This window comes from Hyla sarda, unplaced genomic scaffold (assembly GCF_029499605.1).
Source record: "Hyla sarda isolate aHylSar1 unplaced genomic scaffold, aHylSar1.hap1 scaffold_937, whole genome shotgun sequence".
Lineage (NCBI taxonomy): Eukaryota > Metazoa > Chordata > Amphibia > Anura > Hylidae > Hyla > Hyla sarda.
This window is the reverse complement of record NW_026610967.1, coordinates 1-16,435: the sequence shown is the minus strand read 5'-3', so window position 1 is coordinate 16,435 and position 16,435 is coordinate 1. Positions and strand designations below refer to the sequence as shown.

The window sequence follows — 16,435 nt, the reverse complement described above, 5'->3', positions numbered from 1 at the left end:
TAAGCATTGCTGCACTGATGGGGTATGCATTAGACGAAAAAAAAGAAGAAAAAGAAGAATAATACGCCCAGAAAAGAGGCGAAAAGGAGAAAAACGTAAAAAAACGTGAAAAAAAAGTAAGAGGAAGAGAAGGGAAAAAAAGGTGGAAATGGGTTTAAAAGTGATTTCGGCGGAGAAATATATATATATATATATATATATATATATATATATATATATATATATGCGCACACACACACATAGATATAAACGTATTCTCCGTTGAGATATTGCAGCCGCTGCTGTGTCCAGGCCCAGGAGCCTTAGCACTGTGCTGTGATGTCACTCAATACCACTGACATCACTAGGTGTAAACAACATCTCTCCTTTGCTGTGTATGTGACTATGGAGCTGTTTGGTGATGTCGTCTATTACGGCCTTCATAGAAGCAACAGGAGATTGTTGCATCCATCTTGAACCCTCAGAACTACAGTGCTATGATGTCACTCACTTCCACAGGCCTTGCAGAGTGTAAACAACAACAACCCAGCTTTGTTGTGTATGTAACCAAAGGGATTTGTGATGTCACCTAGAACCTTCACAGCAGCGACAGCTTTATGAGGAGCATCAGCACTGCTCTGCCTGAGCAGAACCATCACCGCCATAGGTTGTCAAATAACCCGGATTTAACCCACACAGGTAAGTCCAATGGGGTGCAGGCATGTCCTCTATGCTTACAGCTTCCCGTGGGTGTTGGTTTGATACCGTTTGGGGACAGCCAAGGAGGCATCTGCAGGCAACAAAGGTAGGTGTGTGCTTGTGTGTGTGTTTCCTATGCAGATCCTAAGCCCAGTGTCACATGCAAGTAGGAGGAGTAAGAAGGGTTCCTGGCAAATCCGGGTTATGGATTGCATTTAAAAAGGCCCCGTGGGAGTGCAATGGGCCCCTGTCTTGCTGCTTAGCAATAATGGTATGGGTTTAGGTTCTGCTGTGTGTACTGGTGGTTGACTGCCCCCCAGCCCAGAGTGTGCATGGAAAATTGTCTGGCAGCCTCCCTGACAGCAAGCAGTGATAGTGCCCATGAAGGGGACCTTGTTGGGCCCGCCCCTTTCACGGTTATCGCTTCTCGGCCTTTTGGCTAAGATCAAGTGTAGTATCTGTTCTTATCAGTTTAATATCTGATACGTCCCCTATCTGGGGACCATATATTAAATGGATTTTTGAGAACGGGGGCCGATTTCGAAGCTTGCTTCCGTCGCCCTATGCATTGACCCGATATGGCAGTATCTTCGGGTACAGTGCACCACCCCCTTACAGGGTTAAAAAGAAAGATTCCTACTTTCATTGCTACCTGCTTGCTGGCTAGCCAGCTAGCCAGCCCTGTGGGCCTTGCTGCTGCTGCAGCCAAAAAACAAAAGGTGGTGCTGCTGCTGCTTCTGCTGCTTCTGCTTCTGCTGCTTCTGCTTCTGCTTGTGTCTGGCCCCTGTTGGAGCGTCCAGGCACAGGACTTCTGCTGCTGCTGACTAAATGGCCTCCTTAATTGGATCATTTGAGTAGCCAGCACACCTGTGCAGGTAGGGCATGACATGATAGGCAGCTGCCTTGATAGCGGGTGGGTGCTGAATGTTCCTAATTGACAAAATAAGATTAATGCTTATGAAGAAATATAAAATCTCATCCCTTCCCCAATATCGCGCCACACCCCTACCCCTTAATTCCCTGGTTGAACGTGATGGACATATGTCTTTTTTCGACCGTACTAACTATGTAACTATGTAACATAACATGGGGGGGGGGGGGTCTCCTGGCTGTTCACACAGGTGTGTCATTGCTGTACATTGACCATGCATTGCTTCTGTGGTATTGCAAAGGCAAAGACAAATGCTTCCAGCCATCCATTGCACTAATGGATTGGTCATCAGCTGGCTGTCTATGTCCCGCATCAATATAGACCAAAGTACAGAGGGTTAGGCTATGCTATTGTGCACCTACCTGATGCATCAGAAGGTGCGAGGCCCTTGCTAAATTCTGTGCACAGACTTTGAGATCTATGCTTTAGACTGTATCTAAACCTGCTCCAACATGGACTGACATTCTGGCCTACTTTCAGCCGATGCGACTTGTCTGTCGCTGAACAGTCGCTTTTTATGTATTCAGCACCTATGTATAATGTTGTAAAAATGCTCTAGAAGCTAAAGTCGCAGAAATGTCACACATATTTGGCCTGCAACTTTCTGTGCGACAAATTCAGACAGGAAAAATCAGTATAAATCCTTAGAAAATTATCCCCCAGTGTCTCCATCTGCTGGCGGTATTGAATAAGCATTGCTGCACTGATGGGGTATGCATTAGACGAAAAAAAAGAAGAAAAAGAAGAATAATACGCCCAGAAAAGAGGCGAAAAGGAGAAAAACGTAAAAAAACGTGAAAAAAAAGGAAGAGGAAGAGAAGGGAAAAAAAGGTGGAAATGGGTTTAAAAGTGATTTCGGCGGAGAAATATATATATATATATATATATATATATATATATATATATATATATGCGCACACACACACATAGATATAAACGTATTCTCCGTTGAGATATTGCAGCCGCTGCTGTGTCCAGGCCCAGGAGCCTTAGCACTGTGCTGTGATGTCACTCAATACCACTGACATCACTAGGTGTAAACAACATCTCTCCTTTGCTGTGTATGTGACTATGGAGCTGTTTGGTGATGTCGTCTATTACGGCCTTCATAGAAGCAACAGGAGATTGTTGCATCCATCTTGAACCCTCAGAACTACAGTGCTATGATGTCACTCACTTCCACAGGCCTTGCAGAGTGTAAACAACAACAACCCAGCTTTGTTGTGTATGTAACCAAAGGGATTTGTGATGTCACCTAGAACCTTCACAGCAGCGACAGCTTTATGAGGAGCATCAGCACTGCTCTGCCTGAGCAGAACCATCACCGCCATAGGTTGTCAAATAACCCGGATTTAACCCACACAGGTAAGTCCAATGGGGTGCAGGCATGTCCTCTATGCTTACAGCTTCCCGTGGGTGTTGGTTTGATACCGTTTGGGGACAGCCAAGGAGGCATCTGCAGGCAACAAAGGTAGGTGTGTGCTTGTGTGTGTGTTTCCTATGCAGATCCTAAGCCCAGTGTCACATGCAAGTAGGAGGAGTAAGAAGGGTTCCTGGCAAATCCGGGTTATGGATTGCATTTAAAAAGGCCCCGTGGGAGTGCAATGGGCCCCTGTCTTGCTGCTTAGCAATAATGGTATGGGTTTAGGTTCTGCTGTGTGTACTGGTGGTTGACTGCCCCCCAGCCCAGAGTGTGCATGGAAAATTGTCTGGCAGCCTCCCTGACAGCAAGCAGTGATAGTGCCCATGAAGGGGACCTTGTTGGGCCCGCCCCTTTCACGGTTATCGCTTCTCGGCCTTTTGGCTAAGATCAAGTGTAGTATCTGTTCTTATCAGTTTAATATCTGATACGTCCCCTATCTGGGGACCATATATTAAATGGATTTTTGAGAACGGGGGCCGATTTCGAAGCTTGCTTCCGTCGCCCTATGCATTGACCCGATATGGCAGTATCTTCGGGTACAGTGCACCACCCCCTTACAGGGTTAAAAAGAAAGATTCCTACTTTCATTGCTACCTGCTTGCTGGCTAGCCAGCTAGCCAGCCCTGTGGGCCTTGCTGCTGCTGCAGCCAAAAAACAAAAGGTGGTGCTGCTGCTGCTTCTGCTGCTTCTGCTTCTGCTTGTGTCTGGCCCCTGTTGGAGCGTCCAGGCACAGGACTTCTGCTGCTGCTGACTAAATGGCCTCCTTAATTGGATCATTTGAGTAGCCAGCACACCTGTGCAGGTAGGGCATGACATGATAGGCAGCTGCCTTGATAGCGGGTGGGTGCTGAATGTTCCTAATTGACAAAATAAGATTAATGCTTATGAAGAAATATAAAATCTCATCCCTTCCCCAATATCGCGCCACACCCCTACCCCTTAATTCCCTGGTTGAACGTGATGGACATATGTCTTTTTTCGACCGTACTAACTATGTAACTATGTAACATAACATGGGGGGGGGTCTCCTGGCTGTTCACACAGGTGTGTCATTGCTGTACATTGACCATGCATTGCTTCTGTGGTATTGCAAAGGCAAAGACAAATGCTTCCAGCCATCCATTGCACTAATGGATTGGTCATCAGCTGGCTGTCTATGTCCCGCATCAATATAGACCAAAGTACAGAGGGTTAGGCTATGCTATTGTGCACCTACCTGATGCATCAGAAGGTGCGAGGCCCTTGCTAAATTCTGTGCACAGACTTTGAGATCTATGCTTTAGACTGTATCTAAACCTGCTCCAACATGGACTGACATTCTGGCCTACTTTCAGCCGATGCGACTTGTCTGTCGCTGAACAGTCGCTTTTTATGTATTCAGCACCTATGTATAATGTTGTAAAAATGCTCTAGAAGCTAAAGTCGCAGAAATGTCACACATATTTGGCCTGCAACTTTCTGTGCGACAAATTCAGACAGGAAAAATCAGTATAAATCCTTAGAAAATTATCCCCCAGTGTCTCCATCTGCTGGCGGTATTGAATAAGCATTGCTGCACTGATGGGGTATGCATTAGACGAAAAAAAAGAAGAAAAAGAAGAATAATACGCCCAGAAAAGAGGCGAAAAGGAGAAAAACGTAAAAAAACGTGAAAAAAAAGTAAGAGGAAGAGAAGGGAAAAAAAGGTGGAAATGGGTTTAAAAGTGATTTCGGCGGAGAAATATATATATATATATATATATATATATATATATATATATATGCGCACACACACACATAGATATAAACGTATTCTCCGTTGAGATATTGCAGCCGCTGCTGTGTCCAGGCCCAGGAGCCTTAGCACTGTGCTGTGATGTCACTCAATACCACTGACATCACTAGGTGTAAACAACATCTCTCCTTTGCTGTGTATGTGACTATGGAGCTGTTTGGTGATGTCGTCTATTACGGCCTTCATAGAAGCAACAGGAGATTGTTGCATCCATCTTGAACCCTCAGAACTACAGTGCTATGATGTCACTCACTTCCACAGGCCTTGCAGAGTGTAAACAACAACAACCCAGCTTTGTTGTGTATGTAACCAAAGGGATTTGTGATGTCACCTAGAACCTTCACAGCAGCGACAGCTTTATGAGGAGCATCAGCACTGCTCTGCCTGAGCAGAACCATCACCGCCATAGGTTGTCAAATAACCCGGATTTAACCCACACAGGTAAGTCCAATGGGGTGCAGGCATGTCCTCTATGCTTACAGCTTCCCGTGGGTGTTGGTTTGATACCGTTTGGGGACAGCCAAGGAGGCATCTGCAGGCAACAAAGGTAGGTGTGTGCTTGTGTGTGTGTTTCCTATGCAGATCCTAAGCCCAGTGTCACATGCAAGTAGGAGGAGTAAGAAGGGTTCCTGGCAAATCCGGGTTATGGATTGCATTTAAAAAGGCCCCGTGGGAGTGCAATGGGCCCCTGTCTTGCTGCTTAGCAATAATGGTATGGGTTTAGGTTCTGCTGTGTGTACTGGTGGTTGACTGCCCCCCAGCCCAGAGTGTGCATGGAAAATTGTCTGGCAGCCTCCCTGACAGCAAGCAGTGATAGTGCCCATGAAGGGGACCTTGTTGGGCCCGCCCCTTTCACGGTTATCGCTTCTCGGCCTTTTGGCTAAGATCAAGTGTAGTATCTGTTCTTATCAGTTTAATATCTGATACGTCCCCTATCTGGGGACCATATATTAAATGGATTTTTGAGAACGGGGGCCGATTTCGAAGCTTGCTTCCGTCGCCCTATGCATTGACCCGATATGGCAGTATCTTCGGGTACAGTGCACCACCCCCTTACAGGGTTAAAAAGAAAGATTCCTACTTTCATTGCTACCTGCTTGCTGGCTAGCCAGCTAGCCAGCCCTGTGGGCCTTGCTGCTGCTGCAGCCAAAAAACAAAAGGTGGTGCTGCTGCTGCTTCTGCTTCTGCTTGTGTCTGGCCCCTGTTGGAGCGTCCAGGCACAGGACTTCTGCTGCTGCTGACTAAATGGCCTCCTTAATTGGATCATTTGAGTAGCCAGCACACCTGTGCAGGTAGGGCATGACATGATAGGCAGCTGCCTTGATAGCGGGTGGGTGCTGAATGTTCCTAATTGACAAAATAAGATTAATGCTTATGAAGAAATATAAAATCTCATCCCTTCCCCAATATCGCGCCACACCCCTACCCCTTAATTCCCTGGTTGAACGTGATGGACATATGTCTTTTTTCGACCGTACTAACTATGTAACTATGTAACATAACATGGGGGGGGGGTCTCCTGGCTGTTCACACAGGTGTGTCATTGCTGTACATTGACCATGCATTGCTTCTGTGGTATTGCAAAGGCAAAGACAAATGCTTCCAGCCATCCATTGCACTAATGGATTGGTCATCAGCTGGCTGTCTATGTCCCGCATCAATATAGACCAAAGTACAGAGGGTTAGGCTATGCTATTGTGCACCTACCTGATGCATCAGAAGGTGCGAGGCCCTTGCTAAATTCTGTGCACAGACTTTGAGATCTATGCTTTAGACTGTATCTAAACCTGCTCCAACATGGACTGACATTCTGGCCTACTTTCAGCCGATGCGACTTGTCTGTCGCTGAACAGTCGCTTTTTATGTATTCAGCACCTATGTATAATGTTGTAAAAATGCTCTAGAAGCTAAAGTCGCAGAAATGTCACACATATTTGGCCTGCAACTTTCTGTGCGACAAATTCAGACAGGAAAAATCAGTATAAATCCTTAGAAAATTATCCCCCAGTGTCTCCATCTGCTGGCGGTATTGAATAAGCATTGCTGCACTGATGGGGTATGCATTAGACGAAAAAAAAGAAGAAAAAGAAGAATAATACGCCCAGAAAAGAGGCGAAAAGGAGAAAAACGTAAAAAAACGTGAAAAAAAAGTAAGAGGAAGAGAAGGGAAAAAAAGGTGGAAATGGGTTTAAAAGTGATTTCGGCGGAGAAATATATATATATATATATATATATATATATATATATGCGCACACACACACATAGATATAAACGTATTCTCCGTTGAGATATTGCAGCCGCTGCTGTGTCCAGGCCCAGGAGCCTTAGCACTGTGCTGTGATGTCACTCAATACCACTGACATCACTAGGTGTAAACAACATCTCTCCTTTGCTGTGTATGTGACTATGGAGCTGTTTGGTGATGTCGTCTATTACGGCCTTCATAGAAGCAACAGGAGATTGTTGCATCCATCTTGAACCCTCAGAACTACAGTGCTATGATGTCACTCACTTCCACAGGCCTTGCAGAGTGTAAACAACAACAACCCAGCTTTGTTGTGTATGTAACCAAAGGGATTTGTGATGTCACCTAGAACCTTCACAGCAGCGACAGCTTTATGAGGAGCATCAGCACTGCTCTGCCTGAGCAGAACCATCACCGCCATAGGTTGTCAAATAACCCGGATTTAACCCACACAGGTAAGTCCAATGGGGTGCAGGCATGTCCTCTATGCTTACAGCTTCCCGTGGGTGTTGGTTTGATACCGTTTGGGGACAGCCAAGGAGGCATCTGCAGGCAACAAAGGTAGGTGTGTGCTTGTGTGTGTGTTTCCTATGCAGATCCTAAGCCCAGTGTCACATGCAAGTAGGAGGAGTAAGAAGGGTTCCTGGCAAATCCGGGTTATGGATTGCATTTAAAAAGGCCCCGTGGGAGTGCAATGGGCCCCTGTCTTGCTGCTTAGCAATAATGGTATGGGTTTAGGTTCTGCTGTGTGTACTGGTGGTTGACTGCCCCCCAGCCCAGAGTGTGCATGGAAAATTGTCTGGCAGCCTCCCTGACAGCAAGCAGTGATAGTGCCCATGAAGGGGACCTTGTTGGGCCCGCCCCTTTCACGGTTATCGCTTCTCGGCCTTTTGGCTAAGATCAAGTGTAGTATCTGTTCTTATCAGTTTAATATCTGATACGTCCCCTATCTGGGGACCATATATTAAATGGATTTTTGAGAACGGGGGCCGATTTCGAAGCTTGCTTCCGTCGCCCTATGCATTGACCCGATATGGCAGTATCTTCGGGTACAGTGCACCACCCCCTTACAGGGTTAAAAAGAAAGATTCCTACTTTCATTGCTACCTGCTTGCTGGCTAGCCAGCTAGCCAGCCCTGTGGGCCTTGCTGCTGCTGCAGCCAAAAAACAAAAGGTGGTGCTGCTGCTGCTTCTGCTTCTGCTTGTGTCTGGCCCCTGTTGGAGCGTCCAGGCACAGGACTTCTGCTGCTGCTGACTAAATGGCCTCCTTAATTGGATCATTTGAGTAGCCAGCACACCTGTGCAGGTAGGGCATGACATGATAGGCAGCTGCCTTGATAGCGGGTGGGTGCTGAATGTTCCTAATTGACAAAATAAGATTAATGCTTATGAAGAAATATAAAATCTCATCCCTTCCCCAATATCGCGCCACACCCCTACCCCTTAATTCCCTGGTTGAACGTGATGGACATATGTCTTTTTTCGACCGTACTAACTATGTAACTATGTAACATAACATGGGGGGGGGGTCTCCTGGCTGTTCACACAGGTGTGTCATTGCTGTACATTGACCATGCATTGCTTCTGTGGTATTGCAAAGGCAAAGACAAATGCTTCCAGCCATCCATTGCACTAATGGATTGGTCATCAGCTGGCTGTCTATGTCCCGCATCAATATAGACCAAAGTACAGAGGGTTAGGCTATGCTATTGTGCACCTACCTGATGCATCAGAAGGTGCGAGGCCCTTGCTAAATTCTGTGCACAGACTTTGAGATCTATGCTTTAGACTGTATCTAAACCTGCTCCAACATGGACTGACATTCTGGCCTACTTTCAGCCGATGCGACTTGTCTGTCGCTGAACAGTCGCTTTTTATGTATTCAGCACCTATGTATAATGTTGTAAAAATGCTCTAGAAGCTAAAGTCGCAGAAATGTCACACATATTTGGCCTGCAACTTTCTGTGCGACAAATTCAGACAGGAAAAATCAGTATAAATCCTTAGAAAATTATCCCCCAGTGTCTCCATCTGCTGGCGGTATTGAATAAGCATTGCTGCACTGATGGGGTATGCATTAGACGAAAAAAAAGAAGAAAAAGAAGAATAATACGCCCAGAAAAGAGGCGAAAAGGAGAAAAACGTAAAAAAACGTGAAAAAAAAGTAAGAGGAAGAGAAGGGAAAAAAAGGTGGAAATGGGTTTAAAAGTGATTTCGGCGGAGAATATATATATATATATATATATATATATATATATATATATATATGCGCACACACACACATAGATATAAACGTATTCTCCGTTGAGATATTGCAGCCGCTGCTGTGTCCAGGCCCAGGAGCCTTAGCACTGTGCTGTGATGTCACTCAATACCACTGACATCACTAGGTGTAAACAACATCTCTCCTTTGCTGTGTATGTGACTATGGAGCTGTTTGGTGATGTCGTCTATTACGGCCTTCATAGAAGCAACAGGAGATTGTTGCATCCATCTTGAACCCTCAGAACTACAGTGCTATGATGTCACTCACTTCCACAGGCCTTGCAGAGTGTAAACAACAACAACCCAGCTTTGTTGTGTATGTAACCAAAGGGATTTGTGATGTCACCTAGAACCTTCACAGCAGCGACAGCTTTATGAGGAGCATCAGCACTGCTCTGCCTGAGCAGAACCATCACCGCCATAGGTTGTCAAATAACCCGGATTTAACCCACACAGGTAAGTCCAATGGGGTGCAGGCATGTCCTCTATGCTTACAGCTTCCCGTGGGTGTTGGTTTGATACCGTTTGGGGACAGCCAAGGAGGCATCTGCAGGCAACAAAGGTAGGTGTGTGCTTGTGTGTGTGTTTCCTATGCAGATCCTAAGCCCAGTGTCACATGCAAGTAGGAGGAGTAAGAAGGGTTCCTGGCAAATCCGGGTTATGGATTGCATTTAAAAAGGCCCCGTGGGAGTGCAATGGGCCCCTGTCTTGCTGCTTAGCAATAATGGTATGGGTTTAGGTTCTGCTGTGTGTACTGGTGGTTGACTGCCCCCCAGCCCAGAGTGTGCATGGAAAATTGTCTGGCAGCCTCCCTGACAGCAAGCAGTGATAGTGCCCATGAAGGGGACCTTGTTGGGCCCGCCCCTTTCACGGTTATCGCTTCTCGGCCTTTTGGCTAAGATCAAGTGTAGTATCTGTTCTTATCAGTTTAATATCTGATACGTCCCCTATCTGGGGACCATATATTAAATGGATTTTTGAGAACGGGGGCCGATTTCGAAGCTTGCTTCCGTCGCCCTATGCATTGACCCGATATGGCAGTATCTTCGGGTACAGTGCACCACCCCCTTACAGGGTTAAAAAGAAAGATTCCTACTTTCATTGCTACCTGCTTGCTGGCTAGCCAGCTAGCCAGCCCTGTGGGCCTTGCTGCTGCTGCAGCCAAAAAACAAAAGGTGGTGCTGCTGCTGCTTCTGCTGCTTCTGCTTCTGCTTGTGTCTGGCCCCTGTTGGAGCGTCCAGGCACAGGACTTCTGCTGCTGCTGACTAAATGGCCTCCTTAATTGGATCATTTGAGTAGCCAGCACACCTGTGCAGGTAGGGCATGACATGATAGGCAGCTGCCTTGATAGCGGGTGGGTGCTGAATGTTCCTAATTGACAAAATAAGATTAATGCTTATGAAGAAATATAAAATCTCATCCCTTCCCCAATATCGCGCCACACCCCTACCCCTTAATTCCCTGGTTGAACGTGATGGACATATGTCTTTTTTCGACCGTACTAACTATGTAACTATGTAACATAACATGGGGGGGGGGTCTCCTGGCTGTTCACACAGGTGTGTCATTGCTGTACATTGACCATGCATTGCTTCTGTGGTATTGCAAAGGCAAAGACAAATGCTTCCAGCCATCCATTGCACTAATGGATTGGTCATCAGCTGGCTGTCTATGTCCCGCATCAATATAGACCAAAGTACAGAGGGTTAGGCTATGCTATTGTGCACCTACCTGATGCATCAGAAGGTGCGAGGCCCTTGCTAAATTCTGTGCACAGACTTTGAGATCTATGCTTTAGACTGTATCTAAACCTGCTCCAACATGGACTGACATTCTGGCCTACTTTCAGCCGATGCGACTTGTCTGTCGCTGAACAGTCGCTTTTTATGTATTCAGCACCTATGTATAATGTTGTAAAAATGCTCTAGAAGCTAAAGTCGCAGAAATGTCACACATATTTGGCCTGCAACTTTCTGTGCGACAAATTCAGACAGGAAAAATCAGTATAAATCCTTAGAAAATTATCCCCCAGTGTCTCCATCTGCTGGCGGTATTGAATAAGCATTGCTGCACTGATGGGGTATGCATTAGACGAAAAAAAAGAAGAAAAAGAAGAATAATACGCCCAGAAAAGAGGCGAAAAGGAGAAAAACGTAAAAAAACGTGAAAAAAAAGTAAGAGGAAGAGAAGGGAAAAAAAGGTGGAAATGGGTTTAAAAGTGATTTCGGCGGAGAAATATATATATATATATATATATATATATATATATATATATATATATATGCGCACACACACACATAGATATAAACGTATTCTCCGTTGAGATATTGCAGCCGCTGCTGTGTCCAGGCCCAGGAGCCTTAGCACTGTGCTGTGATGTCACTCAATACCACTGACATCACTAGGTGTAAACAACATCTCTCCTTTGCTGTGTATGTGACTATGGAGCTGTTTGGTGATGTCGTCTATTACGGCCTTCATAGAAGCAACAGGAGATTGTTGCATCCATCTTGAACCCTCAGAACTACAGTGCTATGATGTCACTCACTTCCACAGGCCTTGCAGAGTGTAAACAACAACAACCCAGCTTTGTTGTGTATGTAACCAAAGGGATTTGTGATGTCACCTAGAACCTTCACAGCAGCGACAGCTTTATGAGGAGCATCAGCACTGCTCTGCCTGAGCAGAACCATCACCGCCATAGGTTGTCAAATAACCCGGATTTAACCCACACAGGTAAGTCCAATGGGGTGCAGGCATGTCCTCTATGCTTACAGCTTCCCGTGGGTGTTGGTTTGATACCGTTTGGGGACAGCCAAGGAGGCATCTGCAGGCAACAAAGGTAGGTGTGTGCTTGTGTGTGTGTTTCCTATGCAGATCCTAAGCCCAGTGTCACATGCAAGTAGGAGGAGTAAGAAGGGTTCCTGGCAAATCCGGGTTATGGATTGCATTTAAAAAGGCCCCGTGGGAGTGCAATGGGCCCCTGTCTTGCTGCTTAGCAATAATGGTATGGGTTTAGGTTCTGCTGTGTGTACTGGTGGTTGACTGCCCCCCAGCCCAGAGTGTGCATGGAAAATTGTCTGGCAGCCTCCCTGACAGCAAGCAGTGATAGTGCCCATGAAGGGGACCTTGTTGGGCCCGCCCCTTTCACGGTTATCGCTTCTCGGCCTTTTGGCTAAGATCAAGTGTAGTATCTGTTCTTATCAGTTTAATATCTGATACGTCCCCTATCTGGGGACCATATATTAAATGGATTTTTGAGAACGGGGGCCGATTTCGAAGCTTGCTTCCGTCGCCCTATGCATTGACCCGATATGGCAGTATCTTCGGGTACAGTGCACCACCCCCTTACAGGGTTAAAAAGAAAGATTCCTACTTTCATTGCTACCTGCTTGCTGGCTAGCCAGCTAGCCAGCCCTGTGGGCCTTGCTGCTGCTGCAGCCAAAAAACAAAAGGTGGTGCTGCTGCTGCTTCTGCTGCTTCTGCTTCTGCTTGTGTCTGGCCCCTGTTGGAGCGTCCAGGCACAGGACTTCTGCTGCTGCTGACTAAATGGCCTCCTTAATTGGATCATTTGAGTAGCCAGCACACCTGTGCAGGTAGGGCATGACATGATAGGCAGCTGCCTTGATAGCGGGTGGGTGCTGAATGTTCCTAATTGACAAAATAAGATTAATGCTTATGAAGAAATATAAAATCTCATCCCTTCCCCAATATCGCGCCACACCCCTACCCCTTAATTCCCTGGTTGAACGTGATGGACATATGTCTTTTTTCGACCGTACTAACTATGTAACTATGTAACATAACATGGGGGGGGGGGGTCTCCTGGCTGTTCACACAGGTGTGTCATTGCTGTACATTGACCATGCATTGCTTCTGTGGTATTGCAAAGGCAAAGACAAATGCTTCCAGCCATCCATTGCACTAATGGATTGGTCATCAGCTGGCTGTCTATGTCCCGCATCAATATAGACCAAAGTACAGAGGGTTAGGCTATGCTATTGTGCACCTACCTGATGCATCAGAAGGTGCGAGGCCCTTGCTAAATTCTGTGCACAGACTTTGAGATCTATGCTTTAGACTGTATCTAAACCTGCTCCAACATGGACTGACATTCTGGCCTACTTTCAGCCGATGCGACTTGTCTGTCGCTGAACAGTCGCTTTTTATGTATTCAGCACCTATGTATAATGTTGTAAAAATGCTCTAGAAGCTAAAGTCGCAGAAATGTCACACATATTTGGCCTGCAACTTTCTGTGCGACAAATTCAGACAGGAAAAATCAGTATAAATCCTTAGAAAATTATCCCCCAGTGTCTCCATCTGCTGGCGGTATTGAATAAGCATTGCTGCACTGATGGGGTATGCATTAGACGAAAAAAAAGAAGAAAAAGAAGAATAATACGCCCAGAAAAGAGGCGAAAAGGAGAAAAACGTAAAAAAACGTGAAAAAAAAGTAAGAGGAAGAGAAGGGAAAAAAAGGTGGAAATGGGTTTAAAAGTGATTTCGGCGGAGAAATATATATATATATATATATATATATATATATATATATATATATGCGCACACACACACATAGATATAAACGTATTCTCCGTTGAGATATTGCAGCCGCTGCTGTGTCCAGGCCCAGGAGCCTTAGCACTGTGCTGTGATGTCACTCAATACCACTGACATCACTAGGTGTAAACAACATCTCTCCTTTGCTGTGTATGTGACTATGGAGCTGTTTGGTGATGTCGTCTATTACGGCCTTCATAGAAGCAACAGGAGATTGTTGCATCCATCTTGAACCCTCAGAACTACAGTGCTATGATGTCACTCACTTCCACAGGCCTTGCAGAGTGTAAACAACAACAACCCAGCTTTGTTGTGTATGTAACCAAAGGGATTTGTGATGTCACCTAGAACCTTCACAGCAGCGACAGCTTTATGAGGAGCATCAGCACTGCTCTGCCTGAGCAGAACCATCACCGCCATAGGTTGTCAAATAACCCGGATTTAACCCACACAGGTAAGTCCAATGGGGTGCAGGCATGTCCTCTATGCTTACAGCTTCCCGTGGGTGTTGGTTTGATACCGTTTGGGGACAGCCAAGGAGGCATCTGCAGGCAACAAAGGTAGGTGTGTGCTTGTGTGTGTGTTTCCTATGCAGATCCTAAGCCCAGTGTCACATGCAAGTAGGAGGAGTAAGAAGGGTTCCTGGCAAATCCGGGTTATGGATTGCATTTAAAAAGGCCCCGTGGGAGTGCAATGGGCCCCTGTCTTGCTGCTTAGCAATAATGGTATGGGTTTAGGTTCTGCTGTGTGTACTGGTGGTTGACTGCCCCCCAGCCCAGAGTGTGCATGGAAAATTGTCTGGCAGCCTCCCTGACAGCAAGCAGTGATAGTGCCCATGAAGGGGACCTTGTTGGGCCCGCCCCTTTCACGGTTATCGCTTCTCGGCCTTTTGGCTAAGATCAAGTGTAGTATCTGTTCTTATCAGTTTAATATCTGATACGTCCCCTATCTGGGGACCATATATTAAATGGATTTTTGAGAACGGGGGCCGATTTCGAAGCTTGCTTCCGTCGCCCTATGCATTGACCCGATATGGCAGTATCTTCGGGTACAGTGCACCACCCCCTTACAGGGTTAAAAAGAAAGATTCCTACTTTCATTGCTACCTGCTTGCTGGCTAGCCAGCTAGCCAGCCCTGTGGGCCTTGCTGCTGCTGCAGCCAAAAAACAAAAGGTGGTGCTGCTGCTGCTTCTGCTGCTTCTGCTTCTGCTTGTGTCTGGCCCCTGTTGGAGCGTCCAGGCACAGGACTTCTGCTGCTGCTGACTAAATGGCCTCCTTAATTGGATCATTTGAGTAGCCAGCACACCTGTGCAGGTAGGGCATGACATGATAGGCAGCTGCCTTGATAGCGGGTGGGTGCTGAATGTTCCTAATTGACAAAATAAGATTAATGCTTATGAAGAAATATAAAATCTCATCCCTTCCCCAATATCGCGCCACACCCCTACCCCTTAATTCCCTGGTTGAACGTGATGGACATATGTCTTTTTTCGACCGTACTAACTATGTAACTATGTAACATAACATGGGGGGGGGGGTCTCCTGGCTGTTCACACAGGTGTGTCATTGCTGTACATTGACCATGCATTGCTTCTGTGGTATTGCAAAGGCAAAGACAAATGCTTCCAGCCATCCATTGCACTAATGGATTGGTCATCAGCTGGCTGTCTATGTCCCGCATCAATATAGACCAAAGTACAGAGGGTTAGGCTATGCTATTGTGCACCTACCTGATGCATCAGAAGGTGCGAGGCCCTTGCTAAATTCTGTGCACAGACTTTGAGATCTATGCTTTAGACTGTATCTAAACCTGCTCCAACATGGACTGACATTCTGGCCTACTTTCAGCCGATGCGACTTGTCTGTCGCTGAACAGTCGCTTTTTATGTATTCAGCACCTATGTATAATGTTGTAAAAATGCTCTAGAAGCTAAAGTCGCAGAAATGTCACACATATTTGGCCTGCAACTTTCTGTGCGACAAATTCAGACAGGAAAAATCAGTATAAATCCTTAGAAAATTATCCCCCAGTGTCTCCATCTGCTGGCGGTATTGAATAAGCATTGCTGCACTGATGGGGTATGCATTAGACGAAAAAAAAGAAGAAAAAGAAGAATAATACGCCCAGAAAAGAGGCGAAAAGGAGAAAAACGTAAAAAAACGTGAAAAAAAAGTAAGAGGAAGAGAAGGGAAAAAAAGGTGGAAATGGGTTTAAAAGTGATTTCGGCGGAGAAATATATATATATATATATATATATATATATATATATATATATGCGCACACACACACATAGATATAAACGTATTCTCCGTTGAGATATTGCAGCCGCTGCTGTGTCCAGGCCCAGGAGCCTTAGCACTGTGCTGTGATGTCACTCAATACCACTGACATCACTAGGTGTAAACAACATCTCTCCTTTGCTGTGTATGTGACTATGGAGCTGTTTGGTGATGTCGTCTATTACGGCCTTCATAGAAGCAACAGGAGATTGTTGCATCCATCTTGAACCCTCAGAACTACAGTGCTATGATGTCACTCACTTCCACAGGCCTTGCAGA

At 45.9% G+C, this 16,435-nt stretch overlaps 7 non-coding genes across 7 annotated transcripts; all 7 read left to right on the top strand.

The window, feature by feature from the left end:
* Positions 1–1,097: 1,097 nt before the first annotated feature.
* On the top strand, positions 1,098–1,288 carry LOC130350188 (U2 spliceosomal RNA). Its single transcript, XR_008887352.1, has one exon. It is a non-coding gene; the product is annotated as a U2 spliceosomal RNA (small nuclear RNA).
* Positions 1,289–3,393: 2,105 nt separating this feature from the next.
* On the top strand, positions 3,394–3,584 carry LOC130350184 (U2 spliceosomal RNA). The gene has a single exon (XR_008887351.1). It is a non-coding gene; the product is annotated as a U2 spliceosomal RNA (small nuclear RNA).
* Positions 3,585–5,666: 2,082 nt separating this feature from the next.
* On the top strand, positions 5,667–5,857 carry LOC130350235 (U2 spliceosomal RNA). The gene has a single exon (XR_008887394.1). It is a non-coding gene; the product is annotated as a U2 spliceosomal RNA (small nuclear RNA).
* Positions 5,858–7,925: 2,068 nt separating this feature from the next.
* Positions 7,926–8,116, top strand: LOC130350222 (U2 spliceosomal RNA). Its single transcript, XR_008887383.1, has one exon. It is a non-coding gene; the product is annotated as a U2 spliceosomal RNA (small nuclear RNA).
* A 2,075-nt stretch (positions 8,117–10,191) lies between these two features.
* LOC130350210 (U2 spliceosomal RNA) lies at positions 10,192–10,382 on the top strand. Its single transcript, XR_008887372.1, has one exon. It is a non-coding gene; the product is annotated as a U2 spliceosomal RNA (small nuclear RNA).
* A 2,089-nt stretch (positions 10,383–12,471) lies between these two features.
* LOC130350198 (U2 spliceosomal RNA) lies at positions 12,472–12,662 on the top strand. The gene has a single exon (XR_008887361.1). It is a non-coding gene; the product is annotated as a U2 spliceosomal RNA (small nuclear RNA).
* A 2,087-nt stretch (positions 12,663–14,749) lies between these two features.
* Positions 14,750–14,940, top strand: LOC130350177 (U2 spliceosomal RNA). The gene has a single exon (XR_008887347.1). It is a non-coding gene; the product is annotated as a U2 spliceosomal RNA (small nuclear RNA).
* The last annotated feature ends 1,495 nt before the right edge of the window (positions 14,941–16,435 follow it).